The sequence below is a fragment of the Cololabis saira genome, chromosome 23, assembly GCF_033807715.1.
Source record: "Cololabis saira isolate AMF1-May2022 chromosome 23, fColSai1.1, whole genome shotgun sequence".
NCBI lineage: Eukaryota > Metazoa > Chordata > Actinopteri > Beloniformes > Belonidae > Cololabis > Cololabis saira.
In genome coordinates, this window is record NC_084609.1 from 11538429 (window position 1) to 11551459 (window position 13031).

Genomic DNA, 13031 nt, shown 5'->3' on the forward strand with positions numbered 1-13031 from the left:
AGACCAGCTGTTGTGTAATCCAGTTCATCCCTGAATGGTTCAGAATCAAAGTTTATAGCTAAGAAACCCAACAGACTGCATGGAATCCTGGTTAAACCTGGTTAAACAGAGCTAAAACACCTCCAGCAGAACCAGACTCAGTAGCAACCATCTGGCTCGCCTGGTTAGGGGGTCTGAAACGACAGGAGAGGAACCACCAAACAGCGAGAGATTAGTCCGGGGATATCAGCCTATGAGACACTAAAGAGAATTACGTCAACGAATTACATTTGTAGACAAAAAGAGCAAGAAAACAGAGTGGAAAGACCCCCGAGAGTCTAGACTTCAAGCTCTAAATATTACTAAATACTCATATGACTAAATATCATATTACTATCTAAAAGCTAAGTTTGAAACCTAATCTAATAGGTAGCGGGGGTGTCCTGTGTAGCATGGAAAAAGGAAAAATACATATCTTTGAAACATAAAACTTTAACTATAACTGACAGTAATAAAAATACATTTTAGCACAACATGTTTACCACAAATGGAACCGTTTGCAGGCGAAACTGCAAAGATGAAAATCAGCATTTTTTCTCCAGCGTTTGGATATTTGCTCAGTGTCCGAACTCTCTCTCCAGCAAACTTTATCCTGTTGCATCCGCCCACCCCGCAGCTCTTAGTCATTTTCCATTTATGTTTTGCTGACATTTAAAGCAGACTAGGCGGCACCTTCAAGCGACACGGAGCCAGTCAAGTATGGGCTGGGCTCGGTGGCATTCCGTCTTTTTTGTGGCCCCTCTGAGAGATTTGGGGGACCGAGCGTCTGAGTGAGTTTGCAAGTGTGTCCTTTACCTAACTCTTGGTGCTTATTGGTGTTCAGTCTGCTGTGAAGATTAGCCCCTTTATTAAATAAGACATGCCCCTCCCCGGAGTGTTTTTTTCAACTATGAAAGATATTTTACCCCTCCATGACTGCAGACAAAGTGAATTTCCTCCCTACAGCAGAGAAGAAACTCATCTCAGGTCATTTGACCCTGCAGCCAATCGGTCTGAGGCGTATCTCTGCTTTGTACACAAGACCTGCAAAACTTTTATTCTGAATTCACAGAGTTGCAGGAGGGGAATTATGCGTCTGTTGCCGAGGGAGATTTCAATCCAAAGCTGCCATTTAGATATTTTAAGCCCTTATCATCATCAGACAATTTTATGAATAATTTTCATCATCTTGCAGCAGGATTGCTAGAAGCTTTCAACTCATCGTTCTACATGATTAGAAGTACACTTAAGTTTATGCATCGTCTGATCTGGCTAGCGGCTTCCCCCACTGGCATAAGAAATGAATTAGGGCACCAGAAACAAAGATCATTAGGCAGATTTTCTCTGTGGGGAAATCATTTGGACAATTAATCATCTAACTACGAGACTGAAGCGGCATATGTCAAAGCCTGGCTACGTTTCAGCCTCTGCCTCTCCCTGGATCTTCCGCCCGCCGGAGCCCTGCCGGTGATCGCTTTCTGCTGCAACAATCTTCGTTCCTTGAAGGCAACTGTTTTGTCTCACAGCGGAGCTGCTCTGTGATTCGTGGAGACAGTGAATGACATGCTGCTGACAGGAGTCGCTAATGCGTCCGTGCAGCAGCGTTGCCATGAACACAAAGTGTTATCACGACACCACATCTCTTCGTTGGCGAAGAGTGGCTTAGTGGAGCAAACACTGTAGCCTGAGGGCTCAGGATTTATCCCATTATCACCTGCTCCTGCGTTCCCCTCAGCTGCCTTAGTTCCAGTTTTCTTTTTTTTTCTCCCAAAAGCAGGCCTAACACGCTTTTCTTGTTGCCTTATACGCTATAGACATAAGCAGTAACCTTTGAAGAGTTGTTTTTAATTAGTGAGAGATGGTTGCATGTGGAGATAGCGTTGGTTTCTGCAAGGCACATCTGACTAAAATTTGCATTTAAGCATGAGGTCTGCATGTTAGTGGCAACATCTGGCAACATGGCTGAGAGCAGCGTAGCGCGCCGCGCTAATGGACTCAGATGGCCCCCATACTGGGCGTAAACGTACAGTGAAGCGAAGGCTCACACTCATTAACAGCAGAGCCATCATCACTTCCTTTGGATTATGTGTAAAAAACGTTCATTGTGAATATCAGAAGATTATCAGAAGCACTTTTTCCGCCCCTGAAACCGCATCACTGGCCGGGGATCCTCCATGACCAGAGCCGTAAATGGAAATGGAAGATTTTGCCTTGTAATTCCTCTGATTTCAAATGTGAAAACTACACAACTAAGACAACTGCAAGGAAGCTTTGCCTGTCTTAAAGTGTAAAATGTTTGCACTTATGTATGTTTTCCCATCAGTTTAGGATTTTTGCTTTGTAACATTTGTTAAACTGTCCCTTCACTTTAACCACTTCCTGTTTGAAACAGTTGCTTGCTTAGACCTTGGTTACAGAACTACTTGATTAGATAAAATATTTAAAAAAGGTAGGGTAAGTGATTCTACACTATTATTACCCAGAACTAGGGATAATACAAAAAAAATTATCACGATAATTTCTGGCATTTATCCCGATAACGATAAAAAAAAATACCAATACAAAAAGTGTCATCAACGGGAATCTTTCTTTCTTTCTTTCCTTCTTTCTGGCATTTATCCCAATAACGATAGTCGTTTCTTTCTTTCTTTCTTTCTTTCTTTCTTTCTTTCTTTCTTTCTTTCTTTCTTTCTTTCTTTCTTTCATCCAAATAACGATAGTCGTTTCTTTCTTTCTTTCTTTCTTTCTTTCTTTCTTTCTTTCTTTCTTTCTTTCTTTCTTTCTTTCTTTCTTTCTTTCTTTCTTTCTTTCTTTCTTTCTTTCTTTCATCCAAATAACGATAGTCGTTTCTTTCTTTCTTTCTTTCTTTCTTTCTTTCTTTCTTTCTTTCTTTCTTTCTTTCTTTCTTTCTTTCTCATTTCCTCAATTTATCGTTTTTACCGTGAGATGGCAAATTCTTACCGTGGGGAATTTTATTGACGGTTTATCGTGAACGGTAAAATATCACCCATCCCTACCCAGAACACCCTTTTTTGTGCCAGATTCAGCTTCACACTCAGCGGTGAATCACACCAGTTGGAGCCGAACATCAAGGATCAGTAATTTCACAAATGGTTGCAGATTACAGACATACAGTTACTTGTTTTGAATATAGGGAACTTTAGACAAAGTATTCCTGCCGTTTCCCCACTTTTCTCTGTTGCTGGTGAGCTGAGGGAGCCATCTCCTGCCTGTTTAATATTCAAGAGTCAGATGAAAAGGGCGATGTCAACCATCTCATCTAAATCTAAGCAAGAAGTCATAGTAAGGTAGCGCTCCTGGACTCGTGTCCATTGCTCATTCTGTTTTATCTGCTCTTCTTTTTTGCACAGTGGCGATGGCTGCTGACCATGAAGCTGGAGCCAGATCTGCCCCCCGCTTCCTCCTGTCAAAGACAAGTCTCTGGTTGAACACTGAGTGCAGACTCGCCGAGTATGCCAACTGAGCACGGGAAAGCCCCACGGACCGCTTAACACTCTGTAAGTACGGACGCTTTGCTGTTCTTTTTTTTTTTCCTTTCCTCTTTTACTCATGATGCTCAAACCAAGTCAAATCCCAGGAAAGAACAAGTCCTCCTCACCTTTGATTTACAAACGGCTCATTCTTTATTCATCATGCATGTTTCATGGTGCATTTACACGTTTTCTAAAACTGTCACATGCAGTTCAGAATCTTTTTGTGACCTGCGATTTTGTGCGCCAAAGCTCTCCGGTGGTTTAATGCTAATGGCATCCTTGAGTCGGCATTAAACCACGCGCGTGTGACGTTTTTCCGACACTTCAAAGGGGATGCGAGAGCTCGTCCGTGCGCCAATAGATACAAACGAGCTCTTCAGCGTTTGGTGAGAAGGAGGGCTCAGAGGTAATTTCACGTACGCCGCTGCAGACTTATTTGCCGTCAGGGGGCACCGTGCACGGCGGGGGGGCTTAGTGCATTCAGAAAAATCAGATAATCTCAGGTAAGTAGTAATTCATCGTAAAACACTCTTAACTACTGAGCATTGAACATTCAGTATTTACAGGAAACCCAGAAGATTAACACTAACGTTTGACACAGTTAGCAACGGCACAAGTTCTAGACTAAGGAGTCAAAGCAGTTGTGGAAAAATAACCAAACCTAAACACGAGCATGAGTTTGCTGGAGGTGTTAACCCGTTCACTCTGTGTGTCCATTCTTAGAAATTCATATGTAAAGAAATAATACCTTCTAAGATAAATGTTATTTACAGAGCTTTGACAAGTATTTTGGGTTCAACTGCAACAGTTTACGTCTTTAATGTTCCCAAAAGCAAAATCTGTATCTCGCTCTGGACATGGTTGCAGAAACCTTCCTCTCTTTCTGTTAGAAACTTCATATTAACTAAGTTAAATGCTGTTTGTAAGCACTTCATTATGTGGTGCACATCTTAGGAAATTAAAATGAATTCAAATGACTCTTCACTCCAATTGTGCTTTCTGGAGTGGAAACTCCCATAAATACCTGTAAGGCCTTATATTCAAGGCACAAACCTACCCTTTTCCCTTGTTAATACTGACGATTTTATACTGATCCTAAAACAGGGCTTGCAAAATTGTAAAGCAGTTGTAAATGTGGACTTTAGTTTGAATGAGGTCAGGTTTTTGTTCTGGTTTTGTTCAGTTATGACCTGGTCAGCCTTAATCTTTCCCCTTGGGAAAAAAATCTCAGGAGCCATTTCCACCGGTACATAATGTACCGAGCTAGTCGCAACAGGGTGTGGACATGTGTTATGTGCCAACACAAGTACTTCTATGCGTCTTTTGATTATAGTCTGGTTGTCGCATCTCAAACAGCATCCCGAGGCAGGTTCTTCTGCATCTGTTGCATCTGCCCCCTGGGAACCAGAGTGCAACCACATGCAAAAGAACCAGACACTCATTGGATTAAAGAAGAAAAGAGCTACGATGGCTGTCCAGACCCGTCACGCCCAGCAAGCAGCAACATTACCTCAAATACATTTTGGTGTTTGCATCGGGGGTCCTGCGTTTTATGAATGAAAAAGAGTATATAGAATGCAAAGATGTATTTTTCTCTCTGTGTCTCTGTGTTTGAGAATTTGTTTAGCAGATTTTTGCATATTTGATAAGTCGGGAATGTGTTCCTGACTGAGCCTCATGTTTCAAAAGCCATCGGATCAGATGTCACTCTGTAAAGCCAGACAACTCGTCTCTGCAGACTAAAAGAACACCATGTATAGCTATGTACAAGCACTTTATATCAACAGCCTCACTTCTCACTCGAGGACTGAGTGGACATTATCAGCAGATGTGGCAACACACACACACACACACACACACACGCACGCACACGCACGCACACACACGCACACACGCACACACGCACACACACGCACACACACACACACATGCTCACGCTGCTGTTTGATGCCGCTCCACCAACAACACTGTCAAGAGCTCTTCCTCTTCATCATACTGATGCTGTCCAGAATCATATCTCAAATGGAGTCGCTGCTCTTTGAACTGATGCTTTGTGCAGATGTGTGTTTGTGTGTGTGTTTGTGCATTTTCCAACTCCATACCTGTGTCTCATTTGCATTAGAGTTAATGTTAGTTGCTGTCTTTACTCGCAGCAACCAGCTAAAGCTCTGACGGGCCGGTTCTGTGTCAAACGAGCCAAAATGTCCCGACCACACCGACACAAGGGGGCAGCGCCGGCCTTTGAGGGCGGCGGGACGGGGTCAGTGCCACGCTGACACCAGCTGGGTTAAGACGATACGGGTGCACGCAGGGGTGTTCTCACAGCAGACCTCAACTGACGAGAGGGTCCGGGCCAAACATCAACCTTCTGTAGCTGACGGAAGCGTACGCGCGCTGCCAGAAGTATCAAATATGCATAAGGGACTGGAGGTCTGTGTCTTTAATCCCCCAGGCAATTAATACTATCGTTTCCCAGGCCGAGCACTTACATCCACACGCTGAGCCTCTTTCTGGGCTTCTTGAATTTTTTAGCTGGACTAATTTACAGATACGTTGGCCGGGGGCTTGCTTTTATGGATTGAAGCTGTCTGGGAGCTGAGAGCAGGCCATGCATTGAGAATTCTCCAAAGTGATTTATGGGCCTCTGGGACAACATATTCATACTGGAAAATTGTGTTTAAAAGATACATTTACACACATCTACATAGACACTAGGGGTGGGTATTGGGAAGGACCTCACGATACGATACGCATCACGATACTTGAGCCACGATACGATACACATTGCGATATCCCGATTATGCGATATCCCGATTATTATATTCTACATAGTTCACCGAAAAATTTAAAAATGCATTACACATCTTATAATCCAAGTTGTATATATGTACATCAGATGGTAGTGATGGATCTTAAAATCCGAGTTGCACGTTCATCAAATTATAGTGACAATTCATGGGACAAACTGAGTCAAAACAATGTTTTTCATATTATTTACATCATATGAAATTAACATTAAATTTAGTATGAGGTTGCTTTAATTATGTGGCAAATGATAATAAACACAAGAAAGATGGGTACTAAAACCAAGGACAGTGATCAATCAGTATAGATATAAATCCATAAATAAATAAACCTCTGTCCATTATTTTTTCATTTTTTAAGGACAGGCAATTGTGTTATATAAAAAATAAATTATAAAATGAAATAAAACGTGAGCTTAGTGCAGGGCCCTCCCAGGGTTGGTAGAGAGTGGCAATGCCCAGGACTGTCACTTAGGTAGGAGCACTGGGTGATATAATGGGAAAAAGATCGGGGATAAAAAAAAAAAAAAGAAAATCGATATTCAAATTTTGAATATCGATATTGAATCGGCTGGAAAAGTATCGCGATATATTGCCATATCGATATTTTTGCCCACCCCTAATAGACACACACATTTACTTACATCTCTACTTAGCATTCATTGAGTTGTAATCTGATTTTTGATTCGCAGCTTTTTTTAAAGATAGTCAGTGAAACGACTCTTCTGAGACACAATTCACTTCGGATCTCCTCACCATTTCTGCAGAGCATTGTCTTCACCACAAGGAAAATCATTTAAGTCTCCCTTGCTTTTTTTGCTGTTGGCTCTCCAGGCACTTGTCATCCTACAGTCATATATTGATCAAAATGTTCAGCCCCAGCGTGAAGGTGGCGGGGGAGACTCTGATATGCAGAGGCGTTCGCTTTCTGTGGAAGCAGTATTGAATGCACTTAAAGTGACAAGAATGAGGAGGCCCACTTTGACACGTTATCCCCATCGCTGCCGTTATCCCCATTGCCGCCAACGTCCAAAAGTGTGGGTCGGAGGCGTGTCGCCAATTGATTTCTGTGATCACGAATGGCCCAAGACCCACGAATGAGTCGTCCAGGCTACGCTGCTTGAAAATAAGTCAACGATTTTTTTTTTTTTTTACAAAGCCGTCGTAAAGACTGACAGCCTATTTGATTTAGGAGGACAAGTAAATACTACCGTAATGAATAGGCGTCATGGACGTCGTGACGAGCTGAGGGGTCCTTGCAGCTCTGGCAATTACACCCAGCACACATAGTGGTGGTACATTTGAGAAGAGAGCCGGTTCAGCCGTCTCGGAGGGTTTCGTGTGCATAAGTCACCGGTGAAGCCTGACGCTGACATAGCCTCTGCCAGTCTTATGATCATTCATCAAGTGAAATTGCTTTGTTCCAACATTAGGCTGTCAAAAATAACAAATGTAGCCATGCAGAGAAACACATGATTACAGGGTAATAATGCCCTCACGGCAAAGGGATATGACCACTCCCAAAGCAGCTTGTTTAAGGTAGCAAGGTAAAATACTAGTCAAAATGGCCCATGTATTCAAAATATATATTTATACAAATAAAATCAAAGACTAAGTATCCCTTAACTGCTACCGGAGTATTTAAGAGTGCACGTTGTAGCCAGTTGCTGCAGTCCTTGAACTGATCCCCAGCAGGTGTGCAGACCTCTATAAATGCAGATTAGACAGAAGAAAACTGAACATGTACGGTGTGTTTGGAAAGTTTGCCAGAGGAAAGAAAACAAAAAAAAAAAGACTATGCAGGCATAAATAAGGTTTGCACAACTACATCTGAACAAACCACCAGACTTCTGGAGCAGTATCCTATGACCAGATGTTCGACCAAACACAATATTTCAGCAGAAACGCCTCATTCCAACTGCCAAGGGTTGTGTTGGAGGTGTCATTTGGGTTTAGTTTCGCAGCTACGGGACTTGGAAAAGGAGTCCTGGAAGAGGAACCCTGCAATGTGACGATGATCCCAAGCAGATCAGAAAACCTGCATCAGATTTCATGGCTGGGATGTAGAAGAATCAGGGTTTTGGCCTGATCCACTCAAATCCAAGATCAATTGGAAGGCCATGAGGAGTGCTTTAGGAGACTGACCAAAACCACTGGTTAATGTAGATCTACAAGGGCGGAGGGGGTGGTAGTACTATATACTGTACATATATTATACAGTATATGTGCTTAGTGTTCGCTTTAAGTGTGGTGCCATGTTTCAGACATTGAATTTGCCCAATATTAAAATCCACCTTGATTAGAGGACTTTGTGTTCCTGTAATATGAAAACAAAAAATGATGGCCACAACTTTTTCAAGGAAAACCAGGATAAAAAGAAGGTAAAATAAGCATGGGATAGGGTAGTAAAAGTTCAAACACATTTATGACACTGGGCGGAAACTGTCTTATTTTATTTCTGCTGGGCTCTTCAGCTGACCCTCAAAAACATGTCTTCCCAGTAGCGGACGGCTATTTCGAGACCCACCATTTGCTCTGATTGATATTGTGTAAATCCATCACTTTAATATTCCAGGAAATTGCACGGGCATTTCCAGAGGTGTAATCGAGACAGGGGTGCACTCTCGGGCTGAGTGGGAGTCAGAATGAGGAGGGAAATTAAAAAAGCAGTGAGACTGATGGAGGACAGACCTGCACAGGCCAAGACACAGACAAATATTTAAGAAAGGAAAAGGCGAGGAGATGGTTGGGCAGATTACAGTGCATTTGAGGGGAAGGAAACAACAAAATTAATAAGTAAACAAGATACAATAAGTGAATGGAGGAGACAGGGGGAAAAATAATGTCTGACATGCCTCAGCGATTGCAGTTTCTTCCATGCTCACGCCGCCCTTCCTTTGTGTTGCCTGCAGGTCTCAGATTCCATGTACTGCATAACCAATTACCCATGAAAATAAGATAGGGAAAACCGGTCGCAAATGATTAACACACAAAACAAGTACCTCTGTCGCAGAAATGTGGTGGCACATGAATAGACAAATGTTGTTGACCACTTGGTGGCAAATGGATTTTCATAACAGTGGAGGAAAGAACACACAAACAATAAAAGCAAGAACTGCTTTATCAAATCATTCATTTCCTTTACTCAGTATTTAGATTGCCTTAACTGGAGGCTTCGCATGAAAACACAGCATGACTTAACATAACAAGTACATGGAACGCATTAGCTAAGCAAGTCCACAGCATTCAGATTTGTTCAATCCTCCCCCGTCTTGATGAGCCAGAGTTTAGCAGTTCTGACGCGCTACTGAGAGGTGCTGAACAAAGTAGTAATCAGCACTAAAATCTAATTTACAATTTGTTTCACAGCAGTTAAGTTTATATAACACAAATAAACACGTTGGAACCGCTGGAAACCTAAACTCATCCCTCTGGGAAGTTGCTGCATCGTCGGTTTTTAATGCAAGCGTCTGAAGCCAGAGAGCTCAGCAGAGGGAGGGACAGCAATTTAAATTGTTCATTAAATGTGCGCTGTAATAGGTTAGTTTCTAAACTCGCCCTGTTCACAGACCAAAGCCCAAAAATTTACTTAAGAAAACCTAAATAAGAGAAGAAACAAATCATCACACCGCTGCACACATCTAGGGGGTTAAACACTATTATGTTTATTTTTAGTTATTTTAAGGTGTATTACTTGTCTTATCTTAAAGGAGCATGAGGCTCCTTTTAAGAAATGAGACTCTCTAGCGCCACCCTTCCCCACGACGGCCGTCGGGGGTACTGCAGCCAACAGCGAAGCCGGCACGGGAGAACGGGGAGAACGTGCATGCAGCGTCATGTGACGTCACATCCGCAGCCCAGCGCGGGAAATTTGGGCCCGAATTGCAGCACATTTTGCAGCACACAGCCTGTTCAAGGCAACGGAGAGATACACTAGAGGAAACATTCTTTTTGGTTTGGAACGCTTCATCTGACATTATTACTAGAAAACTTAAAACGTATACGAATTTTTTTCATAAATCCTGCCTCATGCTCCTTTAAGTTCTCTTAAACTTGAGTACTCCAGTTGATTGATCCAATATGGTACAATTAATGGAGCACGTGCACCTGCTCCATATTTGAGCTTTGAGTTGAGTCAAACAGTTCATGATGGTCAAGGTCCAGTGTAGGAAGCTGGGACATCGAGTGGCAAAAAAAAGGGGTTTGATTTGTCCTTCCTGGAATAGAATAACAGATATTGTCATTAGGTTTTAGGGGATATAACTTTGATTACATTTTCACAAAGATTCAGTGATTCATCCAAGGTAACTTGTTCCAATGTGATGTTCAACAAAGCGTCAGTATAGTAAGAATCCTTGATATAAGCAATGCTACTGAATAGTGGAGTACTTTATAAATGGAGGAAAAGTAGAAATTACAATTAAGTGACAGTTAGGCATGTTGGGTTGTTGGATGAGAGGGAATTCTTGAATGTAGAGAGGCTCTGAAACCATTTGGAAACCTGCTCCACCGTTGTGAAAGTACAAATGAAAACAAGAACATTTAACAAATTTAGATAGCAATTTGAATTTTAATCAGCAGTCACGAATTGAAATTCTGAAATTCTTATAAAATACCACGTGGACATAACGTTTTTTTGACCAAAAGTAAGAGAACACGCTGCCTCCAATGACGCAAAAAAAAAAAAAAAAAAACGTGTTTCTGCTGGGGAGAATAGCTCCTTTCTGATGACTTCAAAATTATGCATTCATCAACATTGACTTTTTTCTAAATATTGTGAAACTTGCCAGTGTTTTACCAGATTGGATGAAAAATTTTATTAAAAAAAATGTGTTAGTTATCGAGCAGCACAGGGCAGTTCTTTCTCTCTGCACATACATGTCCTTCACACTAAAGAGCTCAGCTCCTGTCCAGCTTTGCTAGGAAAACTGAATGGGTTGCTGCGAGGCACGCCCTTACTTGATAAGTTAGATGTGACAGCAGCCTGCTCAGCCTTGGGTGGTTTAGTGTGTGCAAGCAAGGAAACAATGCAATAAAGTGCAAATATATTCATATAACATCTCTGTTCAGGTTAGACCTCTAGCACTGATGCAAACACAGCTTAAAAAAATGCATCTATGTTTCTCTCTTTTCAGCTTCTAACTAAAATATAGGAAGGACTGGGACAATTTACAATCATGTAAAAGTATTCAAGTCAAAGGTTTTATCATCAGGAAAAACATATCCTTTGTCTTTTTGTTACATGGAACCTAAGAAGAAGAACATTTGACATGTTACATTTCTTTTGGTCCACAAAAAATGAACGCAAAATGCATAAGCAATGTGTGAAATTAAGCGGCAGACAGGTGTTGCTACTTAAGTGCACTTGATTAATTGATCATCAGCAACTTCTACCAAAGTAAGCAAGGAAAATAGTGAAGAACAAGAGAACTATATACTCTATAGGCCTCTGTTAGTGTTGGAAATGTCAAAACTTATGACAATGGCAAATACAGCATAGCTTGGGTTCGCAAAGTTGCAAACTATAACAAAAGGTTATAGGTGCTGGTACAATTTGCTTTGGACAAATCAAAACCAAACTGGAGATGTTTGCATATAATTCACAGCATCGTGTTTGACAAATACCAAATAAAGTAGATCAGTTCAAACAGCTTCGACCAAGCAGAGGTGGGAGATGTTTGGCGTAGTGGAAGGGAAATCATGTGGGTTTGTCTTGCAGCCACAGACTCTGGGCACCTTGCAGTTGATGACGAAGCTATACAAATATCAGATTATTCTTGATTTCACTTGGTCCAATGCTTAAAGCATGGCTGGAAGTGTCTCATGCAACTGGACAATGGTTCCAAGAACACCAGTAAATGTACAACAGAATGGCTGGGGGATCGAAAATGTCGGTGTTACACTGAACCAGTTTAAGTCTGGACTTCAAGTCGATTTACACAACGTGTCAGCAACAACAACTTGAGCAATTTTGTAAAAAGGTGGACAAAAATTCCTCCAAAGCATGGGAGACTGAAAGGGATTTCCTCAAGATGGGATGTACTTTAATTTTGTTTTTAAATTCGTTGTGCCTTATATCTTGTTTGTATTCATCTGAGATCTAACCAACTTAATTGTTAGACCTGGTAAGGAACAGGCAGATATTATTTTATTATCCCTTTCTTGCCGTTAATAAGGCTGTAAATGTCAACATATGAACCACCCTCCCCCGTGTAAAACATGCAAGCATTGTTGGCTGTTTGCCTCGCCCGGCGGACGACTGCTCTTCATCTTTTGTCACATGTTGACTCGGACAATTAGAGAAAGTGAATGGCCCGAAGCCAGTGCCAAGAATAGCTATCCGAGGCGTTTCTCACTTGCTGACCTCCATTCCTTCATATATGTATCACAGCAGACGGGGCAGACGCAGGTCCTGGCAACCACCAATTAATGTCCCATATCCTGAACATAAGGGCTATTGCTTAATTAAGGCTCTGAAAATAATTAGCTGTCAGAAACAGTAATTACTGTTGATTACTGCCCTCGTGCCTGGGAATTTCTCTATGAGGTAACATCTCCTAACCACAACTTGATGCAGCAGTGGCATGCAACTGCCTCGCAATGGTATCCGTCCAATTAAAATTTTCGTCAGGCTTTCAGTTGGACGCATGTTTACTCATCCTTCCGTATCGAGCCATGGTGATTGATGGTGTCTTTACCCTGTACTAAGTATAGC

General features: G+C 41.8%; 1 protein-coding gene across 1 annotated transcript in view; it reads left to right on the forward strand.

Annotated features, from left to right (window-relative positions):
• Nucleotides 1–13031, forward strand: part of chrm2a (cholinergic receptor, muscarinic 2a) — a 110237-nt gene that overhangs the window by 35380 nt on the left and 61826 nt on the right. Inside the window, exon 2 of the mRNA XM_061715153.1 lies at nt 3390–3536. The gene's annotated coding sequence lies outside the window, so the exon portion shown is untranslated. The remainder of the gene's footprint in view (nt 1–3389; nt 3537–13031) is intronic.